General features: G+C 46.1%; 6 non-coding genes across 6 annotated transcripts; all 6 read left to right on the top strand.

Moving 5' to 3' along the window:
- Positions 1–275: 275 nt before the first annotated feature.
- LOC130310344 (U2 spliceosomal RNA) lies at positions 276–466 on the top strand. The gene has a single exon (XR_008858872.1). It is a non-coding gene; the product is annotated as a U2 spliceosomal RNA (small nuclear RNA).
- Positions 467–2,549: 2,083 nt separating this feature from the next.
- LOC130310343 (U2 spliceosomal RNA) lies at positions 2,550–2,740 on the top strand. The gene has a single exon (XR_008858871.1). It is a non-coding gene; the product is annotated as a U2 spliceosomal RNA (small nuclear RNA).
- Positions 2,741–4,839: 2,099 nt separating this feature from the next.
- Positions 4,840–5,030, top strand: LOC130310342 (U2 spliceosomal RNA). The gene has a single exon (XR_008858870.1). It is a non-coding gene; the product is annotated as a U2 spliceosomal RNA (small nuclear RNA).
- A 2,080-nt stretch (positions 5,031–7,110) lies between these two features.
- LOC130310341 (U2 spliceosomal RNA) lies at positions 7,111–7,301 on the top strand. The gene has a single exon (XR_008858869.1). It is a non-coding gene; the product is annotated as a U2 spliceosomal RNA (small nuclear RNA).
- Positions 7,302–9,390: 2,089 nt separating this feature from the next.
- On the top strand, positions 9,391–9,581 carry LOC130310340 (U2 spliceosomal RNA). Its single transcript, XR_008858868.1, has one exon. It is a non-coding gene; the product is annotated as a U2 spliceosomal RNA (small nuclear RNA).
- A 2,085-nt stretch (positions 9,582–11,666) lies between these two features.
- On the top strand, positions 11,667–11,857 carry LOC130310339 (U2 spliceosomal RNA). The gene has a single exon (XR_008858867.1). It is a non-coding gene; the product is annotated as a U2 spliceosomal RNA (small nuclear RNA).
- Positions 11,858–13,940: the final 2,083 nt, after the last annotated feature.

Genomic DNA, 13,940 nt, shown 5'->3' with positions numbered 1-13,940 from the left:
CTAAGCCCAGTGTCACATGCAAGTAGGAGGAGTAAGAAGGGTTCCTGGCAAATCCGGGTTATGGATTGCATTTAAAAAGGCCCCGTGGGAGTGCAATGGGCCCCTGTCTTGCTGCTTAGCAATAATGGTATGGGTTTAGGTTCTGCTGTGTGTACTGGTGGTTGACTGCCCCCCAGCCCAGAGTGTGCATGGAAAATTGTCTGGCAGCCTCCCTGACAGCAAGCAGTGATAGTGCCCATGAAGGGGACCTTGTTGGGCCCGCCCCTTTCACGGTTATCGCTTCTCGGCCTTTTGGCTAAGATCAAGTGTAGTATCTGTTCTTATCAGTTTAATATCTGATACGTCCCCTATCTGGGGACCATATATTAAATGGATTTTTGAGAACGGGGGCCGATTTCGAAGCTTGCTTCCGTCGCCCTATGCATTGACCCGATATGGCAGTATCTTCGGGTACAGTGCACCACCCCCTTACAGGGTTAAAAAGAAAGATTCCTACTTTCATTGCTACCTGCTTGCTGGCTAGCCAGCTAGCCAGCCCTGTGGGCCTTGCTGCTGCTGCAGCCAAAAAACAAAAGGTGGTGCTGCTGCTGCTGCTTCTGCTGCTTCTGCTTGTGTCTGGCCGCTGTTGGAGCGTCCAGGCACAGGACTTCTGCTGCTGCTGACTAAATGGCCTCCTTAATTGGATCATTTGAGTAGCCAGCACACCTGTGCAGGTAGGGCATGACATGATAGGCAGCTGCCTTGATAGCGGGTGGGTGCTGAATGTTCCTAATTGACAAAATAAGATTAATGCTTATGAAGAAATATAAAATCTCATCCCTTCCCCAATATCGCGCCACACCCCTACCCCTTAATTCCCTGGTTGAACTTGATGGACATATGTCTTTTTTCGACCGTACTAACTATGTAACTATGTAACATAACATGGGGGGGGGGTCTCCTGGCTGTTCACACAGGTGTGTCATTGCTGTACATTGACCATGCATTGCTTCTGTGGTATTGCAAAGGCAAAGACAAATGCTTCCAGCCATCCATTGCACTAATGGATTGGTCATCAGCTGGCTGTCTATGTCCCGCATCAATATAGACCAAAGTACAGAGGGTTAGGCTATGCTATTGTGCACCTACCTGATGCATCAGAAGGTGCGAGGCCCTTGCTAAATTCTGTGCACAGACTTTGAGATCTATACTTTAGACTGTATCTAAACCTGCTCCAACATGGACTGACATTCTGGCCTACTTTCAGCCGATGCGACTTGTCTGTCGCTGAACAGTCGCTTTTTATGTATTCAGCACCTATGTATAATGTTGTAAAAATGCTCTAGAAGCTAAAGTCGCAGAAATGTCACACATATTTGGCCTGCAACTTTCTGTGCGACAAATTCAGACAGGAAAAATCAGTATAAATCCTTAGAAAATTATCCCCCAGTGTCTCCATCTGCTGGCGGTATTGAATAAGCATTGCTGCACTGATGGGGTATGCATTAGACGAAAAAAAAGAAGAAAAAGAAGAATAATACGCCCAGAAAAGAGGCGAAAAGGAGAAAAACGTAAAAAAACGTGAAAAAAAAGTAAGAGGAAGAGAAGGGAAAAAAAGGTGGAAATGGGTTTAAAAGTGATTTCGGCGGAGAATATATATATATATATATATATATATATATATATATATATATATACGCGCACACACACACATATATATAAACGTATTCTCCGTTGAGATATTGCAGCCGCTGCTGTGTCCAGGCCCAGGAGCCTTAGCACTGTGCTGTGATGTCACTCAATACCACTGACATCACTAGGTGTAAACAACATCTCTCCTTTGCTGTGTATGTGACTATGGAGCTGTTTGGTGATGTCGTCTATTATGGCCTTCATAGAAGCAACAGGAGATTGTTGCATCCATCTAGAACCCTCAGAACTACAGTGCTATGATGTCACTCACTTCCACAGGCCTTGCAGAGTGTAAACAACAACAACCCAGCTTTGTTGTGTATGTAACCATAGGGATTTGTGATGTCACCTAGAACCTTCACAGCAGCGACAGCTTTATGAGGAGCATCAGCACTGCTCTGCCTGAGCAGAACCATCACCGCCATAGGTTGTCAAATAACCCGGGTTTAACCCACACAGGTAAGTCCAATGGGGTGCAGGCATGTCCTCTATGCTTACAGCTTCCCGTGGGTGTTGGTTTGATACCGTTTGGGGACAGCCAAGGAGGCATCTGCAGGCAACAAAGGTAGGTGTGTGCTTGTGTGTGTGTTTCCTATGCAGATCCTAAGCCCAGTGTCACATGCAAGTAGGAGGAGTAAGAAGGGTTCCTGGCAAATCCGGGTTATGGATTGCATTTAAAAAGGCCCCGTGGGAGTGCAATGGGCCCCTGTCTTGCTGCTTAGCAATAATGGTATGGGTTTAGGTTCTGCTGTGTGTACTGGTGGTTGACTGCCCCCCAGCCCAGAGTGTGCATGGAAAATTGTCTGGCAGCCTCCCTGACAGCAAGCAGTGATAGTGCCCATGAAGGGGACCTTGTTGGGCCCGCCCCTTTCACGGTTATCGCTTCTCGGCCTTTTGGCTAAGATCAAGTGTAGTATCTGTTCTTATCAGTTTAATATCTGATACGTCCCCTATCTGGGGACCATATATTAAATGGATTTTTGAGAACGGGGGCCGATTTCGAAGCTTGCTTCCGTCGCCCTATGCATTGACCCGATATGGCAGTATCTTCGGGTACAGTGCACCACCCCCTTACAGGGTTAAAAAGAAAGATTCCTACTTTCATTGCTACCTGCTTGCTGGCTAGCCAGCTAGCCAGCCCTGTGGGCCTTGCTGCTGCTGCAGCCAAAAAACAAAAGGTGGTGCTGCTGCTGCTGCTTCTGCTGCTTCTGCTTGTGTCTGGCCGCTGTTGGAGCGTCCAGGCACAGGACTTCTGCTGCTGCTGACTAAATGGCCTCCTTAATTGGATCATTTGAGTAGCCAGCACACCTGTGCAGGTAGGGCATGACATGATAGGCAGCTGCCTTGATAGCGGGTGGGTGCTGAATGTTCCTAATTGACAAAATAAGATTAATGCTTATGAAGAAATATAAAATCTCATCCCTTCCCCAATATCGCGCCACACCCCTACCCCTTAATTCCCTGGTTGAACTTGATGGACATATGTCTTTTTTCGACCGTACTAACTATGTAACTATGTAACATAACATGGGGGGGGGGTCTCCTGGCTGTTCACACAGGTGTGTCATTGCTGTACATTGACCATGCATTGCTTCTGTGGTATTGCAAAGGCAAAGACAAATGCTTCCAGCCATCCATTGCACTAATGGATTGGTCATCAGCTGGCTGTCTATGTCCCGCATCAATATAGACCAAAGTACAGAGGGTTAGGCTATGCTATTGTGCACCTACCTGATGCATCAGAAGGTGCGAGGCCCTTGCTAAATTCTGTGCACAGACTTTGAGATCTATACTTTAGACTGTATCTAAAGACTGTATCTAAACCTGCTCCAACATGGACTGACATTCTGGCCTACTTTCAGCCGATGCGACTTGTCTGTCGCTGAACAGTCGCTTTTTATGTATTCAGCACCTATGTATAATGTTGTAAAAATGCTCTAGAAGCTAAAGTCGCAGAAATGTCACACATATTTGGCCTGCAACTTTCTGTGCGACAAATTCAGACAGGAAAAATCAGTATAAATCCTTAGAAAATTATCCCCCAGTGTCTCCATCTGCTGGCGGTATTGAATAAGCATTGCTGCACTGATGGGGTATGCATTAGACGAAAAAAAAGAAGAAAAAGAAGAATAATACGCCCAGAAAAGAGGCGAAAAGGAGAAAAACGTAAAAAAACGTGAAAAAAAAGTAAGAGGAAGAGAAGGGAAAAAAAGGTGGAAATGGGTTTAAAAGTGATTTCGGCGGAGAAATATATATATATATATATATATATATATATATATATATATATATATACGCGCACACACACACATATATATAAACGTATTCTCCGTTGAGATATTGCAGCCGCTGCTGTGTCCAGGCCCAGGAGCCTTAGCACTGTGCTGTGATGTCACTCAATACCACTGACATCACTAGGTGTAAACAACATCTCTCCTTTGCTGTGTATGTGACTATGGAGCTGTTTGGTGATGTCGTCTATTATGGCCTTCATAGAAGCAACAGGAGATTGTTGCATCCATCTAGAACCCTCAGAACTACAGTGCTATGATGTCACTCACTTCCACAGGCCTTGCAGAGTGTAAACAACAACAACCCAGCTTTGTTGTGTATGTAACCATAGGGATTTGTGATGTCACCTAGAACCTTCACAGCAGCGACAGCTTTATGAGGAGCATCAGCACTGCTCTGCCTGAGCAGAACCATCACCGCCATAGGTTGTCAAATAACCCGGGTTTAACCCACACAGGTAAGTCCAATGGGGTGCAGGCATGTCCTCTATGCTTACAGCTTCCCGTGGGTGTTGGTTTGATACCGTTTGGGGACAGCCAAGGAGGCATCTGCAGGCAACAAAGGTAGGTGTGTGCTTGTGTGTGTGTTTCCTATGCAGATCCTAAGCCCAGTGTCACATGCAAGTAGGAGGAGTAAGAAGGGTTCCTGGCAAATCCGGGTTATGGATTGCATTTAAAAAGGCCCCGTGGGAGTGCAATGGGCCCCTGTCTTGCTGCTTAGCAATAATGGTATGGGTTTAGGTTCTGCTGTGTGTACTGGTGGTTGACTGCCCCCCAGCCCAGAGTGTGCATGGAAAATTGTCTGGCAGCCTCCCTGACAGCAAGCAGTGATAGTGCCCATGAAGGGGACCTTGTTGGGCCCGCCCCTTTCACGGTTATCGCTTCTCGGCCTTTTGGCTAAGATCAAGTGTAGTATCTGTTCTTATCAGTTTAATATCTGATACGTCCCCTATCTGGGGACCATATATTAAATGGATTTTTGAGAACGGGGGCCGATTTCGAAGCTTGCTTCCGTCGCCCTATGCATTGACCCGATATGGCAGTATCTTCGGGTACAGTGCACCACCCCCTTACAGGGTTAAAAAGAAAGATTCCTACTTTCATTGCTACCTGCTTGCTGGCTAGCCAGCTAGCCAGCCCTGTGGGCCTTGCTGCTGCTGCAGCCAAAAAACAAAAGGTGGTGCTGCTGCTGCTGCTTCTGCTGCTTCTGCTTGTGTCTGGCCGCTGTTGGAGCGTCCAGGCACAGGACTTCTGCTGCTGCTGACTAAATGGCCTCCTTAATTGGATCATTTGAGTAGCCAGCACACCTGTGCAGGTAGGGCATGACATGATAGGCAGCTGCCTTGATAGCGGGTGGGTGCTGAATGTTCCTAATTGACAAAATAAGATTAATGCTTATGAAGAAATATAAAATCTCATCCCTTCCCCAATATCGCGCCACACCCCTACCCCTTAATTCCCTGGTTGAACTTGATGGACATATGTCTTTTTTCGACCGTACTAACTATGTAACTATGTAACATAACATGGGGGGGGGGTCTCCTGGCTGTTCACACAGGTGTGTCATTGCTGTACATTGACCATGCATTGCTTCTGTGGTATTGCAAAGGCAAAGACAAATGCTTCCAGCCATCCATTGCACTAATGGATTGGTCATCAGCTGGCTGTCTATGTCCCGCATCAATATAGACCAAAGTACAGAGGGTTAGGCTATGCTATTGTGCACCTACCTGATGCATCAGAAGGTGCGAGGCCCTTGCTAAATTCTGTGCACAGACTTTGAGATCTATACTTTAGACTGTATCTAAACCTGCTCCAACATGGACTGACATTCTGGCCTACTTTCAGCCGATGCGACTTGTCTGTCGCTGAACAGTCGCTTTTTATGTATTCAGCACCTATGTATAATGTTGTAAAAATGCTCTAGAAGCTAAAGTCGCAGAAATGTCACACATATTTGGCCTGCAACTTTCTGTGCGACAAATTCAGACAGGAAAAATCAGTATAAATCCTTAGAAAATTATCCCCCAGTGTCTCCATCTGCTGGCGGTATTGAATAAGCATTGCTGCACTGATGGGGTATGCATTAGACGAAAAAAAAGAAGAAAAAGAAGAATAATACGCCCAGAAAAGAGGCGAAAAGGAGAAAAACGTAAAAAAACGTGAAAAAAAAGTAAGAGGAAGAGAAGGGAAAAAAAGGTGGAAATGGGTTTAAAAGTGATTTCGGCGGAGAAATATATATATATATATATATATATATATATATATATATATACGCGCACACACACACATATATATAAACGTATTCTCCGTTGAGATATTGCAGCCGCTGCTGTGTCCAGGCCCAGGAGCCTTAGCACTGTGCTGTGATGTCACTCAATACCACTGACATCACTAGGTGTAAACAACATCTCTCCTTTGCTGTGTATGTGACTATGGAGCTGTTTGGTGATGTCGTCTATTATGGCCTTCATAGAAGCAACAGGAGATTGTTGCATCCATCTAGAACCCTCAGAACTACAGTGCTATGATGTCACTCACTTCCACAGGCCTTGCAGAGTGTAAACAACAACAACCCAGCTTTGTTGTGTATGTAACCATAGGGATTTGTGATGTCACCTAGAACCTTCACAGCAGCGACAGCTTTATGAGGAGCATCAGCACTGCTCTGCCTGAGCAGAACCATCACCGCCATAGGTTGTCAAATAACCCGGGTTTAACCCACACAGGTAAGTCCAATGGGGTGCAGGCATGTCCTCTATGCTTACAGCTTCCCGTGGGTGTTGGTTTGATACCGTTTGGGGACAGCCAAGGAGGCATCTGCAGGCAACAAAGGTAGGTGTGTGCTTGTGTGTGTGTTTCCTATGCAGATCCTAAGCCCAGTGTCACATGCAAGTAGGAGGAGTAAGAAGGGTTCCTGGCAAATCCGGGTTATGGATTGCATTTAAAAAGGCCCCGTGGGAGTGCAATGGGCCCCTGTCTTGCTGCTTAGCAATAATGGTATGGGTTTAGGTTCTGCTGTGTGTACTGGTGGTTGACTGCCCCCCAGCCCAGAGTGTGCATGGAAAATTGTCTGGCAGCCTCCCTGACAGCAAGCAGTGATAGTGCCCATGAAGGGGACCTTGTTGGGCCCGCCCCTTTCACGGTTATCGCTTCTCGGCCTTTTGGCTAAGATCAAGTGTAGTATCTGTTCTTATCAGTTTAATATCTGATACGTCCCCTATCTGGGGACCATATATTAAATGGATTTTTGAGAACGGGGGCCGATTTCGAAGCTTGCTTCCGTCGCCCTATGCATTGACCCGATATGGCAGTATCTTCGGGTACAGTGCACCACCCCCTTACAGGGTTAAAAAGAAAGATTCCTACTTTCATTGCTACCTGCTTGCTGGCTAGCCAGCTAGCCAGCCCTGTGGGCCTTGCTGCTGCTGCAGCCAAAAAACAAAAGGTGGTGCTGCTGCTGCTGCTTCTGCTGCTTCTGCTTGTGTCTGGCCGCTGTTGGAGCGTCCAGGCACAGGACTTCTGCTGCTGCTGACTAAATGGCCTCCTTAATTGGATCATTTGAGTAGCCAGCACACCTGTGCAGGTAGGGCATGACATGATAGGCAGCTGCCTTGATAGCGGGTGGGTGCTGAATGTTCCTAATTGACAAAATAAGATTAATGCTTATGAAGAAATATAAAATCTCATCCCTTCCCCAATATCGCGCCACACCCCTACCCCTTAATTCCCTGGTTGAACTTGATGGACATATGTCTTTTTTCGACCGTACTAACTATGTAACTATGTAACATAACATGGGGGGGGGGGTCTCCTGGCTGTTCACACAGGTGTGTCATTGCTGTACATTGACCATGCATTGCTTCTGTGGTATTGCAAAGGCAAAGACAAATGCTTCCAGCCATCCATTGCACTAATGGATTGGTCATCAGCTGGCTGTCTATGTCCCGCATCAATATAGACCAAAGTACAGAGGGTTAGGCTATGCTATTGTGCACCTACCTGATGCATCAGAAGGTGCGAGGCCCTTGCTAAATTCTGTGCACAGACTTTGAGATCTATACTTTAGACTGTATCTAAACCTGCTCCAACATGGACTGACATTCTGGCCTACTTTCAGCCGATGCGACTTGTCTGTCGCTGAACAGTCGCTTTTTATGTATTCAGCACCTATGTATAATGTTGTAAAAATGCTCTAGAAGCTAAAGTCGCAGAAATGTCACACATATTTGGCCTGCAACTTTCTGTGCGACAAATTCAGACAGGAAAAATCAGTATAAATCCTTAGAAAATTATCCCCCAGTGTCTCCATCTGCTGGCGGTATTGAATAAGCATTGCTGCACTGATGGGGTATGCATTAGACGAAAAAAAAGAAGAAAAAGAAGAATAATACGCCCAGAAAAGAGGCGAAAAGGAGAAAAACGTAAAAAAACTTGAAAAAAAAGTAAGAGGAAGAGAAGGGAAAAAAAGGTGGAAATGGGTTTAAAAGTGATTTCGGCGGAGAAATATATATATATATATATATATATATATATATATATATATATATATATACGCGCACACACACACATATATATAAACATATTCTCCGTTGAGATATTGCAGCCGCTGCTGTGTCCAGGCCCAGGAGCCTTAGCACTGTGCTGTGATGTCACTCAATACCACTGACATCACTAGGTGTAAACAACATCTCTCCTTTGCTGTGTATGTGACTATGGAGCTGTTTGGTGATGTCGTCTATTATGGCCTTCATAGAAGCAACAGGAGATTGTTGCATCCATCTAGAACCCTCAGAACTACAGTGCTATGATGTCACTCACTTCCACAGGCCTTGCAGAGTGTAAACAACAACAACCCAGCTTTGTTGTGTATGTAACCATAGGGATTTGTGATGTCACCTAGAACCTTCACAGCAGCGACAGCTTTATGAGGAGCATCAGCACTGCTCTGCCTGAGCAGAACCATCACCGCCATAGGTTGTCAAATAACCCGGGTTTAACCCACACAGGTAAGTCCAATGGGGTGCAGGCATGTCCTCTATGCTTACAGCTTCCCGTGGGTGTTGGTTTGATACCGTTTGGGGACAGCCAAGGAGGCATCTGCAGGCAACAAAGGTAGGTGTGTGCTTGTGTGTGTGTTTCCTATGCAGATCCTAAGCCCAGTGTCACATGCAAGTAGGAGGAGTAAGAAGGGTTCCTGGCAAATCCGGGTTATGGATTGCATTTAAAAAGGCCCCGTGGGAGTGCAATGGGCCCCTGTCTTGCTGCTTAGCAATAATGGTATGGGTTTAGGTTCTGCTGTGTGTACTGGTGGTTGACTGCCCCCCAGCCCAGAGTGTGCATGGAAAATTGTCTGGCAGCCTCCCTGACAGCAAGCAGTGATAGTGCCCATGAAGGGGACCTTGTTGGGCCCGCCCCTTTCACGGTTATCGCTTCTCGGCCTTTTGGCTAAGATCAAGTGTAGTATCTGTTCTTATCAGTTTAATATCTGATACGTCCCCTATCTGGGGACCATATATTAAATGGATTTTTGAGAACGGGGGCCGATTTCGAAGCTTGCTTCCGTCGCCCTATGCATTGACCCGATATGGCAGTATCTTCGGGTACAGTGCACCACCCCCTTACAGGGTTAAAAAGAAAGATTCCTACTTTCATTGCTACCTGCTTGCTGGCTAGCCAGCTAGCCAGCCCTGTGGGCCTTGCTGCTGCTGCAGCCAAAAAACAAAAGGTGGTGCTGCTGCTGCTGCTTCTGCTGCTTCTGCTTGTGTCTGGCCGCTGTTGGAGCGTCCAGGCACAGGACTTCTGCTGCTGCTGACTAAATGGCCTCCTTAATTGGATCATTTGAGTAGCCAGCACACCTGTGCAGGTAGGGCATGACATGATAGGCAGCTGCCTTGATAGCGGGTGGGTGCTGAATGTTCCTAATTGACAAAATAAGATTAATGCTTATGAAGAAATATAAAATCTCATCCCTTCCCCAATATCGCGCCACACCCCTACCCCTTAATTCCCTGGTTGAACTTGATGGACATATGTCTTTTTTCGACCGTACTAACTATGTAACTATGTAACATAACATGGGGGGGGGGGTCTCCTGGCTGTTCACACAGGTGTGTCATTGCTGTACATTGACCATGCATTGCTTCTGTGGTATTGCAAAGGCAAAGACAAATGCTTCCAGCCATCCATTGCACTAATGGATTGGTCATCAGCTGGCTGTCTATGTCCCGCATCAATATAGACCAAAGTACAGAGGGTTAGGCTATGCTATTGTGCACCTACCTGATGCATCAGAAGGTGCGAGGCCCTTGCTAAATTCTGTGCACAGACTTTGAGATCTATACTTTAGACTGTATCTAAACCTGCTCCAACATGGACTGACATTCTGGCCTACTTTCAGCCGATGCGACTTGTCTGTCGCTGAACAGTCGCTTTTTATGTATTCAGCACCTATGTATAATGTTGTAAAAATGCTCTAGAAGCTAAAGTCGCAGAAATGTCACACATATTTGGCCTGCAACTTTCTGTGCGACAAATTCAGACAGGAAAAATCAGTATAAATCCTTAGAAAATTATCCCCCAGTGTCTCCATCTGCTGGCGGTATTGAATAAGCATTGCTGCACTGATGGGGTATGCATTAGACGAAAAAAAAGAAGAAAAAGAAGAATAATACGCCCAGAAAAGAGGCGAAAAGGAGAAAAACGTAAAAAAACGTGAAAAAAAAGTAAGAGGAAGAGAAGGGAAAAAAAGGTGGAAATGGGTTTAAAAGTGATTTCGGCGGAGAAATATATATATATATATATATATATATATATATATATATATATATACGCGCACACACACACATATATATAAACGTATTCTCCGTTGAGATATTGCAGCCGCTGCTGTGTCCAGGCCCAGGAGCCTTAGCACTGTGCTGTGATGTCACTCAATACCACTGACATCACTAGGTGTAAACAACATCTCTCCTTTGCTGTGTATGTGACTATGGAGCTGTTTGGTGATGTCGTCTATTATGGCCTTCATAGAAGCAACAGGAGATTGTTGCATCCATCTAGAACCCTCAGAACTACAGTGCTATGATGTCACTCACTTCCACAGGCCTTGCAGAGTGTAAACAACAACAACCCAGCTTTGTTGTGTATGTAACCATAGGGATTTGTGATGTCACCTAGAACCTTCACAGCAGCGACAGCTTTATGAGGAGCATCAGCACTGCTCTGCCTGAGCAGAACCATCACCGCCATAGGTTGTCAAATAACCCGGGTTTAACCCACACAGGTAAGTCCAATGGGGTGCAGGCATGTCCTCTATGCTTACAGCTTCCCGTGGGTGTTGGTTTGATACCGTTTGGGGACAGCCAAGGAGGCATCTGCAGGCAACAAAGGTAGGTGTGTGCTTGTGTGTGTGTTTCCTATGCAGATCCTAAGCCCAGTGTCACATGCAAGTAGGAGGAGTAAGAAGGGTTCCTGGCAAATCCGGGTTATGGATTGCATTTAAAAAGGCCCCGTGGGAGTGCAATGGGCCCCTGTCTTGCTGCTTAGCAATAATGGTATGGGTTTAGGTTCTGCTGTGTGTACTGGTGGTTGACTGCCCCCCAGCCCAGAGTGTGCATGGAAAATTGTCTGGCAGCCTCCCTGACAGCAAGCAGTGATAGTGCCCATGAAGGGGACCTTGTTGGGCCCGCCCCTTTCACGGTTATCGCTTCTCGGCCTTTTGGCTAAGATCAAGTGTAGTATCTGTTCTTATCAGTTTAATATCTGATACGTCCCCTATCTGGGGACCATATATTAAATGGATTTTTGAGAACGGGGGCCGATTTCGAAGCTTGCTTCCGTCGCCCTATGCATTGACCCGATATGGCAGTATCTTCGGGTACAGTGCACCACCCCCTTACAGGGTTAAAAAGAAAGATTCCTACTTTCATTGCTACCTGCTTGCTGGCTAGCCAGCTAGCCAGCCCTGTGGGCCTTGCTGCTGCTGCAGCCAAAAAACAAAAGGTGGTGCTGCTGCTGCTGCTTCTGCTGCTTCTGCTTGTGTCTGGCCGCTGTTGGAGCGTCCAGGCACAGGACTTCTGCTGCTGCTGACTAAATGGCCTCCTTAATTGGATCATTTGAGTAGCCAGCACACCTGTGCAGGTAGGGCATGACATGATAGGCAGCTGCCTTGATAGCGGGTGGGTGCTGAATGTTCCTAATTGACAAAATAAGATTAATGCTTATGAAGAAATATAAAATCTCATCCCTTCCCCAATATCGCGCCACACCCCTACCCCTTAATTCCCTGGTTGAACTTGATGGACATATGTCTTTTTTCGACCGTACTAACTATGTAACTATGTAACATAACATGGGGGGGGGGTCTCCTGGCTGTTCACACAGGTGTGTCATTGCTGTACATTGACCATGCATTGCTTCTGTGGTATTGCAAAGGCAAAGACAAATGCTTCCAGCCATCCATTGCACTAATGGATTGGTCATCAGCTGGCTGTCTATGTCCCGCATCAATATAGACCAAAGTACAGAGGGTTAGGCTATGCTATTGTGCACCTACCTGATGCATCAGAAGGTGCGAGGCCCTTGCTAAATTCTGTGCACAGACTTTGAGATCTATACTTTAGACTGTATCTAAACCTGCTCCAACATGGACTGACATTCTGGCCTACTTTCAGCCGATGCGACTTGTCTGTCGCTGAACAGTCGCTTTTTATGTATTCAGCACCTATGTATAATGTTGTAAAAATGCTCTAGAAGCTAAAGTCGCAGAAATGTCACACATATTTGGCCTGCAACTTTCTGTGCGACAAATTCAGACAGGAAAAATCAGTATAAATCCTTAGAAAATTATCCCCCAGTGTCTCCATCTGCTGGCGGTATTGAATAAGCATTGCTGCACTGATGGGGTATGCATTAGACGAAAAAAAAGAAGAAAAAGAAGAATAATACGCCCAGAAAAGAGGCGAAAAGGAGAAAAACGTAAAAAAACGTGAAAAAAAAGTAAGAGGAAGAGAAGGGAAAAAAAGGTGGAAATGGGTTTAAAAGTGATTTCGGCGGAGAAATATATATATATATATATATATATATATATATATATATATATATACGCGCACACACACACATATATATAAACGTATTCTCCGTTGAGATATTGCAGCCGCTGCTGTGTCCAGGCCCAGGAGCCTTAGCACTGTGCTGTGATGTCACTCAATACCACTGACATCACTAGGTGTAAACAACATCTCTCCTTTGCTGTGTATGTGACTATGGAGCTGTTTGGTGATGTCGTCTATTATGGCCTTCATAGAAGCAACAGGAGATTGTTGCATCCATCTAGAACCCTCAGAACTACAGTGCTATGATGTCACTCACTTCCACAGGCCTTGCAGAGTGTAAACAACAACAACCCAGCTTTGTTGTGTATGTAACCATAGGGATTTGTGATGTCACCTAGAACCTTCACAGCAGCGACAGCTTTATGAGGAGCATCAGCACTGCTCTGCCTGAGCAGAACCATCACCGCCATAGGTTGTCAAATAACCCGGGTTTAACCCACACAGGTAAGTCCAATGGGGTGCAGGCATGTCCTCTATGCTTACAGCTTCCCGTGGGTGTTGGTTTGATACCGTTTGGGGACAGCCAAGGAGGCATCTGCAGGCAACAAAGGTAGGTGTGTGCTTGTGTGTGTGTTTCCTATGCAGATCCTAAGCCCAGTGTCACATGCAAGTAGGAGGAGTAAGAAGGGTTCCTGGCAAATCCGGGTTATGGATTGCATTTAAAAAGGCCCCGTGGGAGTGCAATGGGCCCCTGTCTTGCTGCTTAGCAATAATGGTATGGGTTTAGGTTCTGCTGTGTGTACTGGTGGTTGACTGCCCCCCAGCCCAGAGTGTGCATGGAAAATTGTCTGGCAGCCTCCCTGACAGCAAGCAGTGATAGTGCCCATGAAGGGGACCTTGTTGGGCCCGCCCCTTTCACGGT

The sequence above is a fragment of the Hyla sarda genome, unplaced genomic scaffold (assembly GCF_029499605.1).
Source record: "Hyla sarda isolate aHylSar1 unplaced genomic scaffold, aHylSar1.hap1 scaffold_157, whole genome shotgun sequence".
NCBI lineage: Eukaryota > Metazoa > Chordata > Amphibia > Anura > Hylidae > Hyla > Hyla sarda.
Note: the sequence above shows the minus strand (reverse complement) of the source record. Positions and strands in the feature narration are given on the sequence as shown.